Genomic DNA, 24,448 nt, shown 5'->3' with positions numbered 1-24,448 from the left:
TAGAGAAGAAAAATTTTGTGTCTAGCAGCAGGAATATGAAAAACTGGAAGGCCTCTCTCAGATGGATCTGGAATCAAGTATGTCTTTCTTAGTCTAATTTAGCAGGATAAGTAAGTTAGTCCCATTTATAGGAAGAATGGATCAAAAACATTGTCAAAAATGAATTCAATATAAACTATTTTAGCTCAGCTCAAGAAAATTTTCACATGTGCTTAAATTTCTTCTTTGTGTTTTTAATGTTCCCTGAAGGTTAATTACACAAGCTTCTCTTTTTGAGATACAGAACACATCTATCACTTGAAAAATAAATGGCAAAGGTGACTTTGAGTCTATGCATAGCTTTGACCTTTGGCTCACTTCATTTACATTTGGGATCAAAAACTGATGTTATATTATTTATGCCTATTGTTGCAGCTGGACACTAAATATTTTAAATGTTTGGAAATATGGATATTTCTTTATAAATGTGCTGTCCTCTAAAAAATTAAATGTAAAAATCTTCAATTTCCAAATTAGTTAATTGGTAAGATTCTTCTTTGCAAATGAGGAAATTAAAGAATGGCATGCTGTACTTTTAAATAATATATAAACATTGGAATATTATATATTATATTGTAGAAATGTCCTAGAATTTTTTAAAGAAAAAGATTATTTATCTGTCTCTTTCAATTTTTATTTCTTTTATTCTGAAAAGAGCAAAACGAGTAAAATAATTTTCTCTTTATCTCTCTAAGCTTGGACAGTCAACAAGCCACATCACTTCAATTACTGGTATTTTGCATAATTGCAAATATCTTAGACATTTTTTCTTAAGCTCTTTATGAAATTTTGGCACACATTAGGAAGATAATTTCTTTATTGGTTTCTTTCAGTTCTATGTCATGACTCAGTTGTATATAGGAGAAAATATTCAAGATTATTGTATCAGTGAAGTCTCATACTTTAGGGCCAATATGTACACATGGCAACCTTTGAGAATGACGATAAGGATAGCATTTTAAAATTTCTTTGTCCAGGAGAAAAACAAATGATGAGGCATTGTTTGAATAATGTATGAACTACAGAAAGTAATAAATAAAGATCTAGAAAGAAAACATATTTGGAAAATCAGGTTATTTCCAAAAGAGTTATCAAGGCTGAAGAAAAATTTTAATTTAGGTATTTGGTGGTAGTTATAAAAACATTAAATTAGGGACACCTGGGTGGCTCAGCCAGTTGAGCATCTGACTCTTGATTTTGGTTCAGGTCATGATCCCAAGGTTGTGAGATTGAGCCCTGTGTCAGGTTCTGCACTGAGCATGGAGCCTGCTTAAGATTCTCTTTCTCTCTCCCTTTGCCCCCTCCCTGCTCACACTCTCTTTTTCTCTAAAATAAAATAAAAATAAAAAAATAAAAATGAAAACATTAAATTAAACTGTTTAAAGTGCATATTTAACATAACCTAGTTGTATTATTGTAGAGGCTAAAATACAAAAGAAAAATTCCAATTTAAGAAAAATATTCCAATTTTTTGCTCCAAATAGGAATAAATCCTTATTAAATATTTCTCTGGCCTTGTCACTTTTTTCCAAAGAAGAAAACAGTTCTCTTTGGTGTGGCCAGTGGGGGTTTCCATTTGTAATGGTTCTAATAAAACACTCCAAATAGTTTTCATTATTTAAAATTCCTATCACTTGATTCTCAGAACACCAAGAGGCAGATCAAATATGATCATTATTTTCCCTATTTTTATAAGTTCATTATACTTTTATCCATTCATTTACTTGTCATCTACTAATATAGTAATAGCTATCATGAAGTCATCACATACTGTGTACCAGTATTTAAAGTGTTTTGCATATATAAACCCCCTACAGTACAGCATTATTATTTCTAGTTTTACAGAGAGGCAGCTGAGGTACAGAGAGGTGAAGTAATTTGTTTATAGTCACACAGCTAGTGAATGGCAGAGCCTAGCTTTGAAACCTGCACTCTAGCTGCAGAGTGGCATTTTAAATCACTCTTCTGGTCTTCTGGTATGGTAGCTATAAAAGTCAATTAAAACTTATGGTCTTATGGAAGATACAGGCAGAGTAAAACATCGGAACAATTACTTGTTCATTCAAACAAAGATTTACGGTGTGTTTACTCTGTTTCAGACAATGCTAGATGTTTGATGGTAAACCAGACATACCTCGTCTTTACCTTCATAGAGCTTACAGTTTAACTTTGAAGGTGCCCATTAAACAAACAACAATAATACTAAGAAACAAATGTTTTGATAGAGGAAGTATGGAAATCTATAGAAACATCTAGGAGTGATGCAAGGTTTCCCAGAGGCTCTAGTGATTAAGCTGAGACCTAACAAATGAATTTACCTGTCTGCCTTAGTGTTGAGTCTGTCTAACATAAATCTAGGCTCTTTCCACTAAATAACATAAATAAAATTAGGAACAAGAAGGCTATAATATCATATATAATATGATTTTTTTATTTTTTTATTTTTTTTAACATTTATTTATTTTTGAGACAAAGAGAGACAGAGCATGAGTAGGGGAGGGGCAGAGAGAGAGGGAGACACAGAATCCGAAACAGGCTCCAGGCTCTAAGCTCTCAGCCCAGAGCCCGATGCGGGGCTCGAACTCACGGACCGCGAGATCATGACCTGAGCCGAAGTCGGACGCCCAACCAACTGAGCCACCCAGGCGCCCCAGTATGACTTTAAAAGTACAAGAGTACACATGGGTATGCTAATAGATTTGAAAGACTTTGTAATGGACAATGTTATATTAAAGTATGTATCATCAGAACTCAGGAGTTACATACCAGAATAGACCAAAAGCCAATGGGATAAATTAAACACATTCTCAAAAAAAAAAAAAAAAAAAAAAAGTACCTACCCCTAAGAGCCAAATGGGTTTCCCTGTGAATTCTTTGAAATTTTCAAAGAATGGACAATTCTCATGCAGTATAAAATTTCTGAATCTCATTTGTAAAAATGCATAGATTCCATATTTATTTTACAAAACTAACATCTTCTTGATACAAAAACTTGACAGAGAACAAAAATGAATATGGATGCAAAAATACTAAAGCAAACAGTAGCTAACTGAACTAAATAAGATTAAAAAGAATTGCTTATCACAACCAAGCACAGTTGATGTCATGAATATAAGAATGGTTTAATAAGTGTAAATATTTTGGGATGCCTGGGTGGCTCAGTTGGTTGGGCGTCCGACTCCTGATCTTGGCTCACGTCATGATCTCATAGTTCATGGGATTGAGCCCTGCTGTCAGTTCAGAGCCTGCTTGGGATTCTCTCTCTCCCTCTCTCTCTGCCCCTCCACTACTCACACACATGTGCATGCATGCTCTCTGTCAAAATAAATAAACTTTAAAAACAATAATTGTAAATATCTTAGTATAGTGTGTTGATATGTCCAGTTACCTAAGGGAATTTGATAAATTCTGAGAGTCATTATGATAAATAGTCTTTAAAGACTAGAACGGTACTTTGATAATATAGTATAGGAATGCATGGTTGACTTCATAGAAGATTAGTATGATTTATAAATTAGAAGATTAAAGAAGAAAAATTTGATTATCTTAATAGATGGAGGAAATGCATTCAGTAAAATTCAACATTCTTTCATGTAGAAAGTTTTGATCACAAGAATGGAACTGCCTGATTAAAGCAAAAACAAAAACCATACAGTTAGTATCACACTTAAATGGAGAAGTATCAGAAGCATTCTCCTTAAAATCAGAAATAAGATCAGGATATCCTATCTTAGCACCTCTAATCAACACTGATTAGAGGTCCTAGACTAGTAATAAGGAAAATGAAAGAAAGCAAACTACAATGGAATGGAAAGGAAACAAAGTATCATTGGTCCCATATTTAAGAGTACAAAGACAACACCCCCAAATATATAAAATTAATAAAAGAGCTTACATATATTTATGGATACAACATCAATTAAGAAAAATCAATTGAATTTCTATATACCAATTACAGAACCTAGAAAATCCTTTTTCTTTTTACAAAAGGATGTTATTTATAACAGTGTCAAAAATATAAAGTGCCTTAGCACATATTCTAAGTGCTGTAAGTGGCCTTACCTCTGCCTGGGAGCTCGAAAAAGCTGCTGGGTTACTATGGTCAATTCCTTCCTGCAGATTCAGCCTCAATCCTTAATCTCTGTGGGTATCCATCATCTACAAGGCTTAGGGGAGCCCAAGCCTGTTAACCACCTGAACAAGGGCTATGATGGGATTTAGACAGAAGAGGCCCTTGTAGACTTGGGGCTGGACAAGCATACAAAGAGAAATATGAGGATGTAGAGAAAGCACTGAGAAGAATCAAGAGAGCTAAGTGTTCTCATTTGCCATGTGAGCCTGGTCAAGTAACTTATTCTCCTTACAAATTGTTTTATAAAATCAGAACAATAAGACCCCGCTCACAGAGTTGGTGGGAAGAAGAAAGTGAAGTAATATATGTGAAAGTATCATACATGGGATCTTGTATTTAATAGTCTGTCAGCAAATGTTAGTATTTTTCCTGAATAAGATATAGTTCCTAATTTCCTAAAGGAAAAGAAGACCGTCCCCACCTGCTGAGTGAAAACAGCAGCAACAACACTTAAGAGGCTTTCGTGCAGTGCACTGCAGCCTATTGAAATAGCTGCCAGCATCATCTCACTTTACAAATGAGCCCACAGTGAGTGTTGCTCTAGGCATCTGTCAAATTGTCTACACTAGTGGCAGAGATAGACATTAGTCGTAATCAGCAAAGTGTAGCACTCATTGGTCAACCCAATGGCTAACTCATTGTATTGTCAGCTCCCCCGGCTGCCTGTTCATTATAGTCCTATTTGTTGCTGTTTTTTTTTTTTTAATTTAATAATTCATACCTTTAAAACTGTGGACTTGAAGTAGTTTCTGCATGGCCTTTCCTCATGGGCAGAAGTGTGTACACACTCTTCTATATCCTGCAAACCCTTGTAGGACACATTTTTGAGTTAGTAAATTTTCATTGTGAAGAACACATCACGAATCGTTTTAAAAAGGTAAATATATAAAACACATAACAGTGCCTGTCAAACAGATATTAGCTACCATTATCATCACCATATCCCTATCATTCTCATCATCATAGTCAATTCTTTTCCCCACAGGGGAGTTGTTGCAAGCATCAAGAGAATTAATGATTCCACTTAGACTTGGCAGGTTCTTACGTACTCACATACCATTGGTCAAATATGCCAGGCACAAAGAAGTGTTCAATAAATGCCTGTGTTATTTTACAGGTGAATAAATTAAGATTTGAGCATATTAACTCCAAGGTTATATAGCTTGTATTTGGCAGTGCTACATTCATATATAATTCAATAAAGTTTGTTTATTCTAGATCTTTTATCCACCCCACCCCCAAACAACCTGATGATCAATGAGCAAAATTTTAGTTAAATGAAAAATTCACATTTCTAACCTTCATACTTCTGCAAAATTTGATACTTTTTCCAGAGGGAATAGACCAGGTTAAAACTTTGCACTAGAAGCTTCTAGGTAAATTATAATAAGGAACTTGGCCCTAGAGAGATGTGGAAGGCTTGCAAGGAATGGGAAGAAATAACGAAGATAAACTTAATTAGTCCAATTCAATGAGAATTTACCCAGTATTCTAGAAAAAGGCTTTTACTGTATCTGAAAAGTTTAGGATTCTCTTTATGCTAATATGTTTTTAGTAATTTTAGTTCTGTAGCTAACCCTCAGAAATATAAATTTACAGTTTGCTCCCTACTTTATAAAATACATAAACTGAGATCGTAAAGCCTAAAGGAATAATGTGGCTGTGTATGAGCCACATCATATTTCCATTTTCAAAACGCCTTTGGTGGGCCCTTGGGTAGCTCAGTCAGTTGAGCATCTGACTTCGGCTCAGGTCATGATCTCCAGGTTTGTGAGTTCAAGCCCCATACTGGGCTCACTGCTGTCAGTCTGTCAGTGCAGAGCCTTCTTTAGATCCTCTGTTCCCCTCTCTCTCTGCCCCTCCCCCACTTGTACTCTCCCCCCAAATAAATAAATATTTAAAAAAATAAAAAAATAAAACCTTTGGTTTTACATTTTAGAAAGTTTATAATATGCCAATATAGTACTATATTTTACCTTGGTAGATCAAAAGTAATTTCAGTTTATAAATTTACATTTACAGAAGGTTCTTAGGCTTAACTAGGCTGATCTCACTGATCCTAAGCATAAATGTCTTTGGAAAAATTATTAATATTTAGGAATATTCTCCTAGTTTATGTTAATTTTCAAAACTATTTTTTTTTAAATGGATTTCATTGACTAATTTAGATGAATTATTGCCTAGGAATAATTCTTTGTATGTGAAAAATAACCTGCTTAAATTTTTTTTCTGCAGAATTCTATAAACCTGAAGAGTAAGCTTTAAAAAAAATCGTCAGAGGAAAGGAATTTGTAGAAATAAAACTGGAAACATCGAGAATCTTGATGGTGTGCCAAACCAGATGTCAACTGGAGCTCGACCAAAACCTAAAGTAAGTAGCTTTATTACAGAATATTCTGGGTGGAGTGTCATGTCCCATTCATGCAATAAAGTCAGCACCACATTCGCACATTCTCTATTACTTTTTTGTTTTAAATTTAGCATTAAGGCTGACCTGTTTTTCATTATAACATGATTTGTAATAAACATATATATATAGTTAATATTTATAGAATTGGAAAAAAATGCAGTCAGTGATTTTGTTAAGGTAATATGGTTAGTTCATTGCAATCCGTAGAGCCATAGCAGAGGAGGATTATATGTACTTCAATTAATTTCTTCATTGTTAGTGAAAATTCTTGCTGCAGTTGAAAATATTCTTGAACTATTATTATAAAAGTCTTCCCTATTGGGATGGTCCATATCCTACCCTGGTTCCAGAAATGAGGTATCAAATTGGGGAACACATCTGTGAAACATCAGCCACAAACATTAACTACACTTTAAATAGTTGTCTTTGCGCTACAAAGCTAACTAATAATACCCAGGGATGTTTTGTTGTTGTTGTTGTACTTTTTGGTATATTTTAATGAGGAAAAATTGACCAGCCTTTCTCATAGATATTTTACAACTTTTATAACTTTTTCCCAAATCTCTATAATTTTTTCCACTTTTAAAATTGAATCTAAAAGTACATTTCATAAATCCTGACCATTTATGTTGGATATAGAGGGATGTCCATAATAACTTGCAAGATTTTGTAGAGTTGCATATGGTTCTCGATTTTACAATGCCTTGGCTGCTTTACAATGTTAAAAAAAAATAATGATTTTGCCAATAAATATGAAGGGCAAACATTATGTGTCTTCCTGACAGGAAATGGCAGAAACTTTCTAAATTACCTCAAGGGATAATATAAGAGATTGCTTATACAGGGATGGTCAGGGTTAAGGGAAGACAACTGTAAGCTGGTTGCCCAGCAGTCACAAACAAACTACAGCCTGACGGAGAAGAGGTGCAGAAGTAAAGACCTGTCTCTCACTCCCAACTTCTAACCTCCTCTGGGACCTCCTGCTGGCTGATCTCATCAGGAAATCCGAGAGAGGAGTACTCAATTTAGAAATTGTGCCCCACAGGCAAGATGGTAAAAAGCAGAGAACAGTTTTTAAAAGGTCAAATAAAAAGTATTTAGCATACATTATAATAACAATAGCATGGTTAGCTACCATTATTAAATATGTAATGTGTTCCAGGTGTGGTGCTAAGCTCTTCACACACATTGCCTATTTAATTCATACAATAGCTCTACAACATAGACGTTAATACCTCCATTTTTTAAGAAGAGATACCTGATCTTCACAACATCATAAAGTTAGTGGGATAGGTATTAATGTTATCCTGATTTTACAGATGAGAAAACCAAGACCTGAAGGTAAGTGACTTGCCCAGAAGGGCAAAATTAGTACTTCAGTGTGAGCCTTCATACTCTTTCTCACTTTGCCATACCAACATACATGGCTTTGGGAAAGTTTTATAATGCCTTTAAGAAAAAAGATGAATATTACTTAGTGAAAGAAGCCAATCTGAAAAGGCTACATACTGTATAATTCCAACTATATGACCTTCTGGAAAAGATGAAACTAGGGAGAAAGTAAAATGATCTGTGGTTGCCAGGGGTTAGTGGGGAGTGATGGATGAATAGGTAGAGCAGAGGATTTTTAGGGCAGTGAAAACTATGGTGTATGATACATGTCATTATACATTTGTCAGAATCCACAACATTTATACCACGAGTCAACCATAGGGCAAGCTAGGGATTTCAGGAGACAATGATGAATCAGTGTAGGTTCATCAATTGTAACAAATCTAGTACTTTGGTCAGGGATGTTGATAGTGGAGGAGGCTGCATACATGGGGGCAGGGACATATGGAAATCTGTACCCTCTGCTCATTTTTCCAATGCACCTAAAACAACTGCTCTAAAAAGTAAGGTTTATTTTCTAAGAAAGGAAAAGAAACGTGTAGTACAGCTTAATTATATTTACTATGATCCAAATTTTCTTTCTTTTTTGGTGAAGAATGAGAGATAGTGTAGACTTTAAAAAAATTTTTTTTAATGTTTATTTTTGAGAGAGACAGAGACAGAGCATGAACAGGGGAAGAGCAGAGAGATAGGAAGACACAGAATCAGAAGCAGACTCCGGGCTCCGAGCTGTCAGCACAGAGCCCGATGCGGGGCTCGAACCCACAAACCATGAGATCATGACCCGAGTCGAAGCCTGATGCCCAACTGATTGTGCCACCCAGGTGCCCCATAGATAGTGTAGACTTTTATATAAGGCTTTCTTCTCAGAAACTTCCTCAGCTCAAGAAGAAAATGCTTATTACAAATTAATTGATTTTTTTTTAAGATTAACAATGAAAGTTAAAAAGAGGAAAGCCAGTAGTTTTAGTGTGATGCTATATTCCATTGCCTATTGCCTCTTAAAGGAATGTAATTTATCAAAGAGGCATTTGGGACCTGTTTTAGCTGATTTTCTAGTTTTTTTCATTCTTGTTACTTTGTTTTTACAGTAAGCTCTTAACTATCCTGGGACAGGTAATTTATTTCCAAATTAGCTCATTCAGGATAGGGTAACTTTGTAAATTATTAGGTAAGAAGTATTTGGGAGTATTTTATTTTTTTGGCCGATTCTGAACAAGATTGTAATCTGAGTCCTCAGTCAATTGTTACTGACATGGAGTGGGGAGCGGAGGCATATATAATCTCAGATGTTAATACAAGAATATTTATATGCTCTGAAAATCTTTTTCTGTAATCTGTTTTCACTACCAATATATGCCATTGGGCATTCCTTCTAAGATGTTCACTAATAAATGGAGCATGCAAGCAGGGGCCAGCTTGGTAGAATAACTGCTTTTGCTGTTACATCTGTGAATCTTTAGGTAGATGGACAGTGTAATCTAGAAGTTTCCCTCTCTGTTCCCTATTCTAGGGAACACTTTCTAAAGAACCAGCTTCTGTTTCCTCTGTATATATCATGAAGTCAGAGACTTCATAGGAGAGAAAGTTTGCCAATGTCCAATTTCTTCAGAGATAGGAGACAAATCCTTCCACATAAATTTGTGGCAGCCTAATGTACATTTGTTCATCTGACATGTTATCTTTTTCTTATTTGCTCAGGCTAGCCCGCAAAACCGAATTTCAACCATAAAGTACTAGATGTATAAAATTCACTGCCCTGTGGAACATGCATGAGGTCCATGTGCTCATTTCTGAACATGGCCCTGGCTGCCAAATACTGAGGGCAAAACGTTTCCTAGTCAAGGCATGTTTCCCACAGGCCTATGCTATGCAGAGGGTAGAGGATAATTCTATATACTTTTAGAGGCCGACTGAAGTTGGGTATATGGGCTTCTACCTTGGCAGGATTATTCATGTCTGTTCCTCACAGGTCTCACTTGCCTAGGGGAAAAGTGAAGCGTAAAAGCTGTTGATGGTAGCTGCAAGTAAGACACAAGAACTGTTTAGGATTTACACTGGGCATACGTATTCTTACCAAAGAGCCAGATAGCTCAGTCCAAAGCCAGATCAGAGCTGCACAGATGGTATGCCTTGCACAAGGCCCACCTTTTCTAATTAGCACAAAGCTATCTTCTGATACTACACTATGAGTCCTTGAGATAGTGAATGCTAACCAAAGAGGATGGTTTTTTTCCTAATGTTTATAAAAACATCTTTTGGGCTAGCACAGGCTATTGCTTGGCTAAGGGGATGGTCTAGGCTAGGTTGACAGAAACAATAAAGAGTTCATGGGGCCAAGCCATAGCTTTGGACAGCCAGGTTGCCAAGGCTAAGAGAGGTGTTTAAGAGAAAGCCAAGCCCAAACAGCTACCATTTGAAAATGTGGGGTTATTCTGGCTCTCTGTTCTCAACTTCAGAGAGCAAGTTGGGTACATTTCTGAAGGCAGTGACTCATGAGCATCTTGATTTGTGTTTACTTCCTGGACACGTGGTGGGGGGGGGGGCAGGTAGAAGGGGTAAGACAGTGATGTGGGCATTATATTCTGGGAAGGGCAGAAATCAGGGGGTGTGGGCTGGCCAGCTCCATAGGATTTATTCTCTATCATCTGTAACTGCATCCCCTTCTTCCTTCTGAACTCAGACTCTTGTGCCTGCTTGGCTGTCTTGGCATGTCTAATGCACCTCAAACTCTGTCAGGTCTTGAACTTTACCATTTTCTCCTGTGTCCGTGAAAGGCACTTTTCAGTCAGCTGATCATTTGGGCCAGAGACCTGCAAGTCAGCCTAGTTTCATTCTTCTCTCTTAAACTCACAGTCACTGTCACCAAGTTCTCTCTAGTCTACACTTCTAATGATGTGTCAGTGCATCCCCTTGGAATCCCTAATGCCACTGCTCTGAGTCAGGTACTTGTCACCTGAAATGCAGCCTGTTAGCCTGGGCTTGATGTCAAATACCCCTGTTCATTATCTAAAATGCAAACAGAATGATCTTTTATAAAGTTAAATCTCATCATGTCTCTGTTCTATGGATGATCCCTTCAACGTCTTCACACTTTCTTTGGTAGAAAATCAAATTTCTGGGCATGTTAGACAAAGCTGCTCACGGTTTAGCCATGCCAACTTCTGCAGTCTCTCTTCTCACCTCCTCCACCTTTCACTAGTGTTCCGTGCATGTCGAACTGCTTTGGGATCCATCTCATACTCCTTGTGTTTGCATCAGTTGTTCCTTTAACCGTAATTCCCTTCCTGTCTTCTTCACGCCGATTAACGATACTAGCTTCTTAAGACTCAGTCTCCAGGGCCCTGTTCTTCTAGCACTTATTACATTAATAATGTCTATGTATGTTTTTGTTTTTCCCCCTTCATTGGACTTGAAGCAACTTAAAGTGCAGGCTGCCGCTTACCTCAAGAACTTAAGTGCTTAGCATAGTGACAAAAGGGCCGGCACTCATACAGTGTTTCACACTATAGTGTGTTCCAGTTATTCTTACTCGTAGGGTCTCCTTTCTGCTCAGGGGTAGTGGCGGGAGTTGCCACTGAGACACAATTGGACTAACGTGGCAGGGTTTTAATAATGAAAGGAAGATGGATACACATTCACACCACAAAAAGTTAGGGGGTTCTAGGATGTCGAGAACTGAAGAGTTGTAAGGGGAAAAGACTTTCTATCTCGGAGGAATTGTGAGATTTTTCCACCTGGCCAGATTTCTGGTTACATCTCTTTTCTTTTCTCCTGAGACCACCAGAATGTGGGCAGCACATTGCTGTTTCCACTGCTGCCTTCTTGGCTTTCAACTATTATTTCTTTTATTCCTTGCCTGATGAGAAATGAGTAGTTTCAGCAAGGACGACTCTTCCCTCCACAGTTTTTCTAAGGGTTTGTATTGGAAATTATAAGAAAGAGATAATGGGAAAAGGGGCTCCACATAATATCCTCCTATCAGTACTTTTTATTTTTCCCAAAAGAGTGTTAAAGGGAGATAAGACACAGATAAGTGGTGGGTCTCATGTTGTATTTATCTATACTTTGAAGGCCATATAGGTTCAGTGAGTTTCCTGGAAGCTAAGGAGGAGTTAAGAAACAACTGGGGTGCTGAGTTGGGATGGAACAAGGCTAGAGACTGGGCACGTGATCCTGCACCTTGGCTGGTAGAAAGGTAGCTAAGAAATGGGGGGGAGGAGAAGCCATGGGTGGTGATGCTGGGGGTACGTATCCTGCCTCTTATTACTTCTTCCTTGCAGTTATTTCCAGCATAACTACTGCATGGATTCCTGCTTGGGATTCACAGTGGGGAATCTCAGAGGATTTCTGCATGGTCAAAGGGATGAGAAGAATTTGTGAAATATATCCTCATAGCAGCAACTGTCAGGGAAACAAATGAGGCTGAGGTTGTAATTCCCAGAAATTATCTGTATGTAAACACTGGTCTAGCACATGTAAAATAGAGACTATACATTATTTTTTTAAAGTAATATCCTAGAGAATAAAGCGCTGTTTTTTCTGTTGTCTTCCATGATTAAGTCATCCCTGACTATTCTAGAATGTGTAGGTCTTTCCTTTTGTCGCCTCCAGATTTAGAGAGTATTTACCAGAGCTAATACGTACAGAGCCATGTCTGTGTACGTTTGTACACATCTGTTTCAGGAATGCAGCCCAGTTGTGTGATTAAAAATATGCTGTCACAAGCCGTATGCGGCCACTGCATTCTTAAAGCCCTGACTAGATGTATTTGCCCATGAAATCCCGCCAGCTACCAACCAAGAATGTTTTTTCTCTGAATTGTTAAAAAGTATTTTAAGCATGGTGTATCTGAAAAAGTCAGAGCTTTCATTTTGGTTTATTTTATAGCCTTTATTGATTATACACATTTCCTCTAAGGCTTGAGTGGATAACAGCATCAACTGTTGTAATAAATTCTCTACTCCACAGACCTGTGTAGCACATATGCATGTGCCAAAGCTATGTACCAGATGGTAACTGCAAATGATTTGATATCTATGGTGAGATGGTACTGAAAGAAATACATTTGCATGTAAAACAGGGTGGACATTTCACAGTGAATTTTAAAGCAAATTGAACAAGTCACCCAGCAAATATTTACTGAGTGCCTACTCTGGGTAGAACCTTGTAAGGATTGCTGTTTTTGTGTTGGGTTGCCTGGATGTGAGGCTTAGAAATGTTGCTAATGCATCATCTCCTACAAGAAGTTTGGATAAATAATGATTTCCTAAATTTTCAAGGTCTCTCCACTAGGATGCAAAGATTTTTTGTGTTATGAACTTGGGACAGGAATTAAGAACATTGTAGACATCAAGAATTGTTTTCTGTGGCTTATTGAGTTAGGCATGTGTTGTGATGTTAAGTGACCCGTGGAAGACAGGATGCTGGGTTGGCCCAAGTCACAGGTGGGATCCGATTAGACTGTAAATGGACTTGGTCCATAAACAACATAGTAGGGTCCTAAAGACTTTGAATATCCAGTAAAATCTTTATCAAGACATACAGAGTGAGGAAGTGACTGAATTTCTGGTCATAATTGTCATTGTCCTGAAATGCATGTTCTTTAGAAATTCCACAAGTGTTCCTGGAGAGTGAGTGGCAGGGGTGAGTTGCTGAACTGTGCCTATGACCCCTGATTTACATAGTCTGTCTTCCCTGTCCCCCTCTAAAGACCTATAACCAAAGATGAAATGTTCTTCCCCACAGCTAAGACCATAGGACCTTAAACTGATGTCCCACCCCACCTTTTAACTCCATGAAGTAGAAAGGAAGTTTCCTCAAAGCTCTCTGCTTTCAAATCATTTTACTGCCAAGAGGCAGTTCCACTACAAGGAAGAGCACAATGAATTTGCTACACTGAAATAAAATGTCTTGAAAGACTTGACATGACTTTTTTTAGCAGCTAAAATGTTAATATCTTAGCATATTTAAGAAGTAGCCACATGTAGGCAGCTTTCTAATCCTTTGTTTTGGAATTAGATTTCTGTCCTTATTTCTGAGGAAGACAGGGAGTGAAAGGGCTGCTAATCACAGGAGAGTAGAGAGGCAATTTGATTGAATAAATTCACACTAATGTGTAAATTACTGAAAGCCCTTTAACACTCTCAGGAATATTTGCATTTTTAAAAGATTCTCATTTAAACCAAATAAATCTGTGGTGGGGTTGGGTAATTCTGGTAGTGTAACACAGTGAAATAAAAGCAAATCAGGCAATGCACAGGAAGCTATTTCAGAGGCTAGGGGGTGCGAAGTGGGGTAGCAGGACTGGGAAGATCAGCCCCTAAATGGTTTCTGTTTTCCCACAGGCACCTTTTCACTGATTCTCTAAAAGCTTCATTCTCTAAAAGCTTTTAACCAGTCCCAGGCAGAACTTGAGGCCAGAGGAAGAAAACATGGCCAGGAGGGGGCAGTAGGTAGAGAGGGCATGGAGACAGGGTAGGTGGTTCTTTGTAAATTCTGGTCATTGTAAATCAAGTTTGAATACATCAGGGATTAACAGTGGTTTGATGTAAACATGTCTGTACATGGATTGATTTGTCTGTAAAAATATCGGAAGTGTAAAAACAATGGCAAACCACAATGGAGAGAATAAGTTTTGCTGTTTATGTCAAACACTTGGAAAATATTCAGCCCATTGCTCCCTTGGGCTGGATTGATACTGCCTATGAACTTCCTTCAAGAAAAATACAACCGGTTTCACCATCCATTTTTATTAACTCCACACTCTCAGAGGAACCTTTATGCACTCCTTGAATAGCAGGACTAAATTTGTTTCACTCCATGTAGCACTGTCTTACTGGATGTAATTTTCTGGGAAGCTGGTTTTGCTTTCCAAGACCAGCAGGAATATCTGTGAATATTCTGGTCTTGCTCTGCTTCCTTTGTTTTGTCTCCAGACATCATTTCAAGAATAAGAAAAACATTTGTTTTTCTTTCTAATGGAATAACTTCAGGGCCAGCATACTTGTTATGAGTGCTAGTACCTATTTCCCAACATATGCAGGCTGAGAAATTCTTTTGGCTACGGTAGGTGTAATCAAAAAGAGTTGTTAGCTCAGCAGGGATGTTTGTGCCTATGAAAAAAGAAAATAGGCCAGGAGATTGGTTTGGATTGGGAGTGGGGGTGGGGCTTAGAGAAAGACCTAGGCTGCAAAGGTAAAAGCTCTAGGCCAGTGCTGCCTCTAGAGGTACAATGTGAGCCACCTAGGTAATATTAAATTTTCTAGCAGCCACTTAAAAAAAAAAAGGAAAAGGAACAGGTAAAAGTAATTAATTTTAATAATATATTTTATTGAAACCAGTATATCTAAAATGTTACCATTTTCATTTTGACATGTAATCAGTACACAAAAATTATCAATAAAATATGGCTTTCTCTTTGGGGTTCTAAGGTCTCAAAATCTGCTGTTATCTCATCCTTAAAGCATCTCTCCATTCAGACTAGCCACGTTCCAGGTGCTCAATAGCCACATGTGGTTAGAGCAGCCCTGGGTGATAAACCCTGAGGAAAGATAAGATGATAACCAAAACCATTTATATATTTGTTTACGAGTAAATTATTATAAATAAATAATCAGTAAATAATCTTGTGGAACCGAAGTTAGGGAAAGCAATAAGAAGACAGTGAGAGAAAGAGAGAAAGTTAAGAGATTTGCCTAACTTTGAACAGTTACTCCCAACAAATAGACTGATGAAGGGCATATTTATATGACTATGGTATGGTTCACTGAGTGAGACTTCAGGAAGTTGTAAAGGGATCAGTTTCTACTTGGATTAAAGGATGAACTTGGCGTTCATTCACAGATGGTCTTGGTTTTCTTAAGGTAAGTCTGAGAAACAACTCTGTCCCTAGAGCAAGACAGGAAGAAAAGGTGAATTCCAAAGGCAGTGACTAAAAACTCCATGAATGTATAAATCTAAAGGGCAAAGAGACATCCTGAATCTAATATGCATAATGACATACCTGATTTTGAGAGAACCCCCAAATCTCCTTTCTGCAGTAAAGTAATTTTTATCTATATGAAGTGCTTTGTTAATTATGAAACTCCTATACATACATGGGTTATTGTTATTGGCTAAAGAAAAGGCTATTCTATAAAGATGAGCTGCCAGGGAAAATTTTATCACCCCAGACATTATTAAATGTCAGAAACTTGCCCCCACCCCCAGGTGTATATCAGAGAGTTAGTGGAGGTGAGGGAGGGCTGTCTTTCTGTTGGGGGCAATCTTAGACTTGTTTTATCAAAACATTTATTACCCATCTTTAGAACCTTCAGACCATTGCTCTCATTATATATTTAGTGTGAGGGCATGTACTGCTCAATAATTATTTTTTTTCCCTCTTAATGTGGGCTTTTGGTGGCTTCATAAACGTGATAAATGGCTCTTCTTAGACACACAAAATAAAGATTGGCAGGCAATTTAAAGTTAAGATTTCCCAGTAGAACCATTGCTACCAATGAGATCACACACTGACTCTCCTATACTCTGAGAAATGTTAAGGTAAGGCCAAGATTTTTATGGTTTCCACTTTCTATGCCCAAAAGACTTTTCTGTCCTTCATTTCTCCTGTGCCAGCCATAGCTGCATTTTCCCAGGTATGTCCCCTTGGAGTAGACAGACATACACGGATGCTCCTAAAATCAGTCATGTGAAGGAGCTTTAGGTTTCTCTGAGACAATTGTGTATTTAAGAAAAGTTACTTGGAAAATCACTTTGGAAGACACAGAAACATTTTTATATCAGGTGACAATGGGATTGGTGTAGTCACAACCTTTTCTCAATAGCCTCTTCTGCAATAGTCTAGAATTAACATAATGACACTTTAGGGGCACCTGGGTGGCTCAGTCAGTTGAGCATCCGACTCTCGGTTTCAGCTTAGGTCATGATCTCACAGTTCATTTTGTGGGATTCTGTCTCTCTCCCTCTCTCTCTGCCCCTCCCATGCTCGTGCACGCTGTCTCTCTCTCAAGATAAATAAATAAACTTTAAAAAATGCCACTTTATTAAAGTTTGGGGTTTTCTCACACAAGATCCCATTTGAGCTTCACAATAACCTCGTTAGGACATTTGAAAGATTCCACTTTTTCGATACAGGATCTGAAGCCCAGAACATCTGAATGCCCTGACCAAGGTCACACGAGAGATATTGAACAGGATTAGCACTCTAGTGCTTGCCTCTCTACCATATTCCCTTCTCTTTTACATCTTTGTAAGTTGTGTTTTCCAAGCCATGCAACCTGGAGCAGGTTTTAAGTCTCCACTTCCATTTATTATAACCCCGACTCTACGATTTCTGCCAACCAGCTCCAGGAGTCTCAGGGTCTTTTTTCCCCTAGGAATCTTGGGGAGGGAGGAGAGGGGGCGGGGGAGGAGTTCACATATGTTTGTGAGTTGGATTCGCTGGTTACATGGTGGCAGGCACTGCTTTTATTATTTTGTGATCCAGTTTGGAATCCATGATGTGATTTATTACTGCGCATATGCTGAAGCAGCTGAAACCCTAAGGTACTGAGGCTGCCCAAATGTTATGCTCTCTCGTTTGCCTGGTTTAGCTCCAGGCTGTTCCAGGGTGCAGCCCAGACTCCAGCTGCAGGGTTCACCCCTGAGTGGGGAAGTGCCCTTTTGCCCCACCCCCCACCTCACCCCCAGCTTCCATTGTTACAAATGCTGTTAAACACTGCCCTCAACAGAGTCTTAATGGAAACTGCCCTTTTCACGTTTATTCCCTCTTTATTGTATTTAGCCCTGAGAGGTCCACAGAGGCTGAGCCAGAGAAATGTCCAGGTAACAAGCTCCAGGCTGTTCCCAACTGTTGTGTTCCTCCAGCAGTGCCCCATTGAATTTAAACACAGCGGGCCTGCCTTTGGGGGAGTTATTTCCCTGAAAATCCTTAGATCTCTCTAGCCAACAGACTCTGCTGGCTTCCCCTGCCTTCCTTCCCTCTGGCCAGACAGGTCCATAGTTTAGGTTATCAAGCTCATATCTCTACATTCACAGCTGCTGGACCAATTTTCCCTAAAACTCCATTTTCTCAGTTACCTTTTGTACACATCTGTTGACTCAAAGCCAGATTTTTCTGCCTGTCAAGGCCTTTTACCAACTGTTCATTTTATATTACTATTTTTCATGCCTCTCCCTCCATAGGATGTCAGAATTTGCTTGTAATGGGCATTTTCCATATATATCAATGGGTTCATTGAGTAAATGACAAGCTATGGGTGACAAACTAGAGACTGAGTTTTCTTTCTCACTTATATTTCTAGATATTTTTATTAGTGCTTGAAATGTGGTTAAAATTACATAGCTATTATCGTCAGTCTTTTCCATCTTCTCTTCTTCATGAATCTACCTGAATAATATTGTTGGTAGTGGATTAGTAGGGTCTCCTTCATTAATGCTGGAAACCGCATTAATTAGCACAGCGTTGTGCTGGTCGTTAAAAAACCAGACCTTAAGTTCAACAAAAACATGCTCAGGAGTTTATAATGTGAGGGAGATGATAGTACTTAGATCTATTCTGTAAAAGGACATCCAGATACTTACATAAATACATAATGTTTTAGCATAAAAAAGCATCTAAGTTGTGTGAGCATTAGTGTAAGCAGTTTTATGTGGTCTAGAATTTAAGAATGAGTCATGAGAATTGCATATCCAGAGAGGATATGGCCAGGTTAAAAAATAAATCAGAACTCACTTCCTCTTTGGAGAGACTTCAAGAAGGAAATGAGATTTCCAACACTCTTTTGCTATGAGGAGGAAGAAGTTGAGGTTTGTGGACGCCCGTGAATCTCATAACTCTCTTCCAGATTGAGACCAACTGAGAAATACATACAGGTGTCAGAAAGAGATCAAAATAAAATATTTACTGCTGATAAGGCTAAATTGTAGACCATGCCTTGGACCCCAAATTGCCTTCCTATTTACCCCTTACTTTTATCCTGAACAGAACTTACTAGTGACAGGAAGGTCAGCTGGACATTTCCAGACCTCTCTGTGGGAGAGAGGGGTTGACAAAAGATCAGCAGACAGTTCTTGAAGGAGAGATACAAGGAAAATGGGCTGGGTCAGGAATCAGCAAACTGTATCTGTAAAGGACTAGAGAGTAAATATTTTAGTCTTTGAGGCCATATGAGTTTTTGTTCCAACTGCTCAACTCTGCTGTTGTTGCATGAGAGCAACACTATATTAACATATAAATAAATTAGGATGGCTGTTGTATTAGTTTTCTATGACTATTGTGCAAAGTACCACAGAATGGGTGGCTTAAACAAGAGAAATGTATTGCTTCACAGTTCTGGGGGCCAGCAGTCTGAGCCCAAGGTGTGGGCAGGGTTGGTTCCTTTCAAGGGCCATGAGGGAGAATCTGCTCCATGCCTGGCTCCTAGTTTCTGGTGGTTTGCTGTCAATCTCGGCATTCCGTAGTTTGTAGAAGCATCAACGTGATCTCTGCCTTTATCTTCACCTGGCATTCTCCCTGTGAGCGTAGCTCTGTCCAAATTTCCCCTTTTTGTAAGGCACCAGTAATAATGGACTAGGGGGCCCACTCTACTCCAGTATAACTTGTATTAACCAGTTATATCTGCAATGAATGGCCCTTTTGCAGATTAAGGTCACATTTTGAAGTATGAGGAGTTACACATATGAATTTAAGGGAGACAATTCAACTCATAATGTTGACATGAAATGTTAAATTTCATATGACATGTGTTGAGATAATCTTCTCATTTTTTTCCCCAACCATGTGAAACATGTAAATGTGTATAGGCTGTATAAAAACAGGCCCTGGGCTATAGGTTACTAGCCTCTGAGATAAGTCCCTCTTCCTCCAGAGGGGAGGACTGAATGAGGGAGAGAAGGAGGGACCCCAAGTGTTCCTTCCTTCCTAATCCCTCCAGGGGCATGAGTGAGAGTTCCTTGCCCTCTGTGGAAATTTTGAGGATATTTACATAGGCCAAAAGACCCTGGCTAGTCAAAAGGCAGAAAAGGGAGATATTAGTAAGGATGGTAGAATGGGAAACACAAACAAATGAAGGGAATAAAAAACAGGAAGGTAAAATAAATTAGAAGGATTTGTAAGCATAACTTGCAATCTTGTGTTTTAGAGCATTTAAAAAATACAGTAGGTCCTGTGAGGAATTGACCAACATGGTCAAAGTAAATCATGAGAAGAAAGTAATTGAAGTAAATCCACAAGTAGGAAACCTGGAGAGAAAGATCATGCAGAAATCTAGACTAAGGTTACAAGAACTTTACTAAAGCTATGGTTGAAGAATGATAAAAAGCATTCAATAAAAACAAAAAACAAAACAAAACCAAAAAAAACTCTTTCTTTGCTCTAGGGCAGGGACTCTGTCTCTTCTCTAAGACTCTGAATTCCAAAAGCTCTTTGTTATATGTTCTTATACTTCTTATTCTCATTGTGGAAGAATGCAAGTAAGACTTTGATTTTCATGATAAAACTTTGCTCACCTAATAGGGGCTTTGTGCACATAGATATCTTTTTAGTCAGCCGTCTGCTTTAGATACTTAATTTCCTTTACTGATCTTAGTCTTTAGTTTCCAGTGGTTTTCTTTATAACTTTTATTATAAGCTTTTATGAATCAACAGATATTTGTGGGGAGTGGTCTTAAGGGACATACTACTCTCATCTGCTTTTCACCTAGAATACTCTATAAAGTCTGCTTCTATATCATGCCACAAAACTAAGAACAGATCATGTGTGCTTCATTATTTTAATCTTCCCCCCAGAATTGCCTTCACAGATTTATAATTTAACAAGGGCCTCTGAGCTTTAATTAAGGGTCAGTTTTTCTATATAGCCATAAAAAGGATATTTCTGTATCTCTTATGAAGCTTCTGTTAAAGACTCTCAATTATATTATTCAGTGCTAGTGTATGAAGAGCTAGGTCATAAATTATTTCTAGACTTTAGTGTTAGAAATAAGATAATCTCTCTCTGATGAAGTGGGTCCTTTAAGTAAGATAACCATGCTACAAAACTTCTTAATACCCATTTTGCTTTGCCTTTTCAGAAGCTCAGAGACCAATTTTGTCCTTGATTCTAGCAGAGAGACTCAACCTAGGATTTTTAGTTCAACCCTCTCCTTCACTTTATAACTTGGATATTTTGACTTTTAACTTGCTTCAGTGTTTTTTTTTTTTTTTTATTAGATAGTGCCTTTTATGGCAAAGAGACACAAAACTTTTTTGAATGTAAGTAGGATATAAATAATAAATGGTTGGCTCTCATCACTCTGTCCTGGGGCATTATCCTCTAGAACAGATTTTTGCGACTTTAATTAGTTTCTAATGCTACATCAAGTTACAGTGATTTTCCCCCTACAGAATCCTTAACGACTTCTCTCCTGACATGCTATATTTGTTAAGGAAGCAAATACATATTGGACTCCAGAAATACATGTGATTTTTTTTTTAAAAGAAAGTATTGTTTTAGGTGAACGTTCAATGATTTCTCTTTAAAAAAATAAAAATGAAATAAAAATCACTTTATTTGCTTATGTATATTAAGATTCTTTTGTTTGAAAATGACAAAAGCTTAACTCAAACTCATTGAAGTGGAAAAAGATATCTGTTGGCTCAAATAATTTGCAAAGACAAAACTAATCTGTCTGTCTAGCATTACATAGGGCTAGATCCAGGAGTTCATAAAGACTTTTTTACTTATCTCTCCGCTTTGCTAAACTAGCTATTCGCTCCATTATTGGGTAGGCTCTCCCCACAATGTAGCAAAAATGACTAGCAATATTTCTGTGTTTGTACTGTACTGGCAGCTGGAATTCCTAATGAATAAATACAAAAAAGTCTAGTTTCAATAGCTCCAACCAAAGTCCCAGGGGGAGCTTTTATTGGCCTGGTTTTGATCATGTGACCATCCCTGGACGTAATCACAATGCCTGAAGAAATCGAGTACTTAACTGGCCAGACTCCTGGGACTGTGCTTGCTCCTAGAACCAAGTAGATGGGATCAGCCCACCCAAACCACTGGACTCAGAATGGGGAAGAGATAGTGTCCCAAAGAGATTTGGGGCTGAACAAAACACAGGTTAACTACATCTCGCATTGGCTGCCCCGCATCCATATATACCTTCTATGGCACTTATATAATTCCCCAAATGGCCCTGGCTAATAGAATGCAAATACACCTATACAAAGAAAATTTCCTCTACCTCCACTCTAAAGGGAGGTGGCTGTTACTCTTTTCAACTTTAATTCCAGAATCTCTAAGTTATGATATTTTTCTTGGTTATATCTAAACTAGCTCCTCGTGTTCAGGCAACCTCTGGCCAAATGTTGTGTTTAACACTACCAGTTAACAGTGGCAGAGAGAAAACACTTGCTGCAACAAAACTTCCGTTTGGCGAAGGGAGAGAAGAAAGGCAACCACTAACAGTGATCTCAGTCTCATAGCAGTCATCTCAGGCTGGACAGAGAAAGCGAGGACTACCTGACCTGGCAGTGGAGGGAGTTCTTTGTTCAAGAATCTGGCCGGCCTGTCACTGCTTTCTGGGAGCTACTCCCTTTCCATTGTCCTACATAGCCACCTGGCAGATGCACACTGGGAGGCTTTCGTCTTAACAGCTACAAACATTGCAGTTCCTCCTTGCTGTTGGTACAGGTTTGGGGCCTGAAATCTGCCTTATAAGTTGGGCATCGTCAGGTCTGTTTGGTGAGCCTCGGCATTTCTCTGGCAATGCCATCGGACCTCTTGCTAGGACTGGCATGCTGTTTATTTCCTGGATATTTTCTGGATTGACTCTTGTATAGTCATGGCCCACCACTCTGGTTCCAGCCCTCATTGTTTGTTCCTCTGAACAATCTGCCTTTAGACTCTGCTCCTCCCCCAGGCCATCTGGAGCCCAAACTGGGAGACCATGAGCTGACATCCTGCAGATCTTAATCTTCCCAGTGGTAGGAGTCCTGGAGATGGCTTTCCTGGAGCAGTTGTAACTGTTCTCTGTTAGTCAGGGGATGTGTTTGGAAATGACCCTCCAGCTCCCTTGGTTCACCAGGATCTCCATCCCTTTTCCCATTGTGTTTTCTACTTGCACTGACCTTAGCAAGGGGCAGATATTTATATATCTACCACCATAAAAGACACATGTATATCTGCTATTGACCATTTTAGAGTGCCAGGCATAGGCAGAAAGGACTACTCTCAAGAAAGACTGAATCCCTTTTCCTCTCTGCTTTCACAACTGCCAGATTAGGCTGCAGGCTGTCCTTTTCTCTGAAGGCTGAAAGAAGGAGCCAACACCCTCCAAGATTTTGATACTTTTTTCCTGATCAAAAACTCTATCCTTGATATTATGTGATTTGAGTTCTAAGATACATTAGGAGCCTTTTAACTGACACTTTGCTATCAAATAATAGCTTTTACTCTTTCCCTAACCTGGAATGGGTGAGTCCTCGACCTCATCTCAGCTGAGCTAATATCACATTTTAAAGTCCGTTTTTTTTAATGTTTTTTTATTTATTTATTTTGGGGGGGGTGGATATGTGCTTGTGAGGGAGGGAGGGGCAGAGAGAGAGAGAGAGAAAGAGAGAGAGAATCCCAAGCAGGCTCCATGCTTCAGTACAGAGCCTGATGCAGGACTCAAACTCATGAACCATGAGATCATGACCTGAGCCGAAATCAAGAGTCAGATGCTTAACTGACTGAGCCACCTAGGTGCCCATTTCCAGGTAGTAGATTCTGTATTAAGATTCATTTTGGTGCAGGCAATAGGAATCCGGTTTATAAACACTGAAGTAGAAGGAGTTAATTGTCTTTCATAACCAGAAAGGCCAGAGATGTATCCATCTTCAAGCACGTTGGTTACAGAGGTTCAGTGTCATCAGGACACATTTTTTTCCTTTTGTCTTTACTTCCTGTGTTGGCTGCATTCTGATAGTTTCCCTACTTTTTAGCAAAGATATCCACCCACAGTTCTGGGCTTGCATCATTCTTAGAGCTAGCAACATAGCCAAAATTGTAAATGCAGAGATTCCTTTTTTTGGCCTGTCTGAGTCATCTTCCCATTCCTCAGGGGGGTTGCAGTACTCTGACAGGTAAAGTTGTTTATGTCCTCTTGATCCAAGAACAGGACCAGCCACTTGTACTGAAAATAGCAGGTGGGTGGTTTTCCTGAAGAGATGCTAAGTCAGAAAGCTTATATCTCCTACATTGAGAAACTCATCTTTAAAAAAAGGAAGGCAAATTCTGAACAAAATTCAGTCTTGGCTATATACCATCATATAACTAATTATTGAACATATTATTTCTAAAGCACAGTGGTTCATAAATATCTTGGCCTCAGGACACCATAGCTCTTCTTAAAAATTATTGAGGACTCCAAAGAGCTTTTGTTTATGTGGGTTACAACTATTGATATTTACTATATTAGAAATGAAAAAAATTCTGTATTAGGAA

The 24,448-nt window shown here is 38.4% G+C and overlaps 1 long non-coding RNA gene across 2 annotated transcripts in view; it reads left to right on the top strand.

Moving 5' to 3' along the window:
- Positions 1–24,448, top strand: part of LOC121012842 (uncharacterized) — a 90,010-nt gene that overhangs the window by 12,878 nt on the left and 52,684 nt on the right. For both annotated transcript variants that reach the window (XR_005782354.1, XR_005782355.1), the window contains exon 3: positions 6,407–6,542. This is a non-coding gene — a long non-coding RNA (uncharacterized LOC121012842). The remainder of the gene's footprint in view (positions 1–6,406; positions 6,543–24,448) is intronic.

The sequence above is a fragment of the Herpailurus yagouaroundi genome, unplaced genomic scaffold (genome assembly GCF_014898765.1).
Source record: "Herpailurus yagouaroundi ecotype Mexico unplaced genomic scaffold, PumYag 197, whole genome shotgun sequence".
NCBI lineage: Eukaryota > Metazoa > Chordata > Mammalia > Carnivora > Felidae > Herpailurus > Herpailurus yagouaroundi.
The sequence above is the reverse complement of the archived record's forward strand: the minus strand, read 5'-3'. Positions and strand labels throughout refer to the sequence as shown.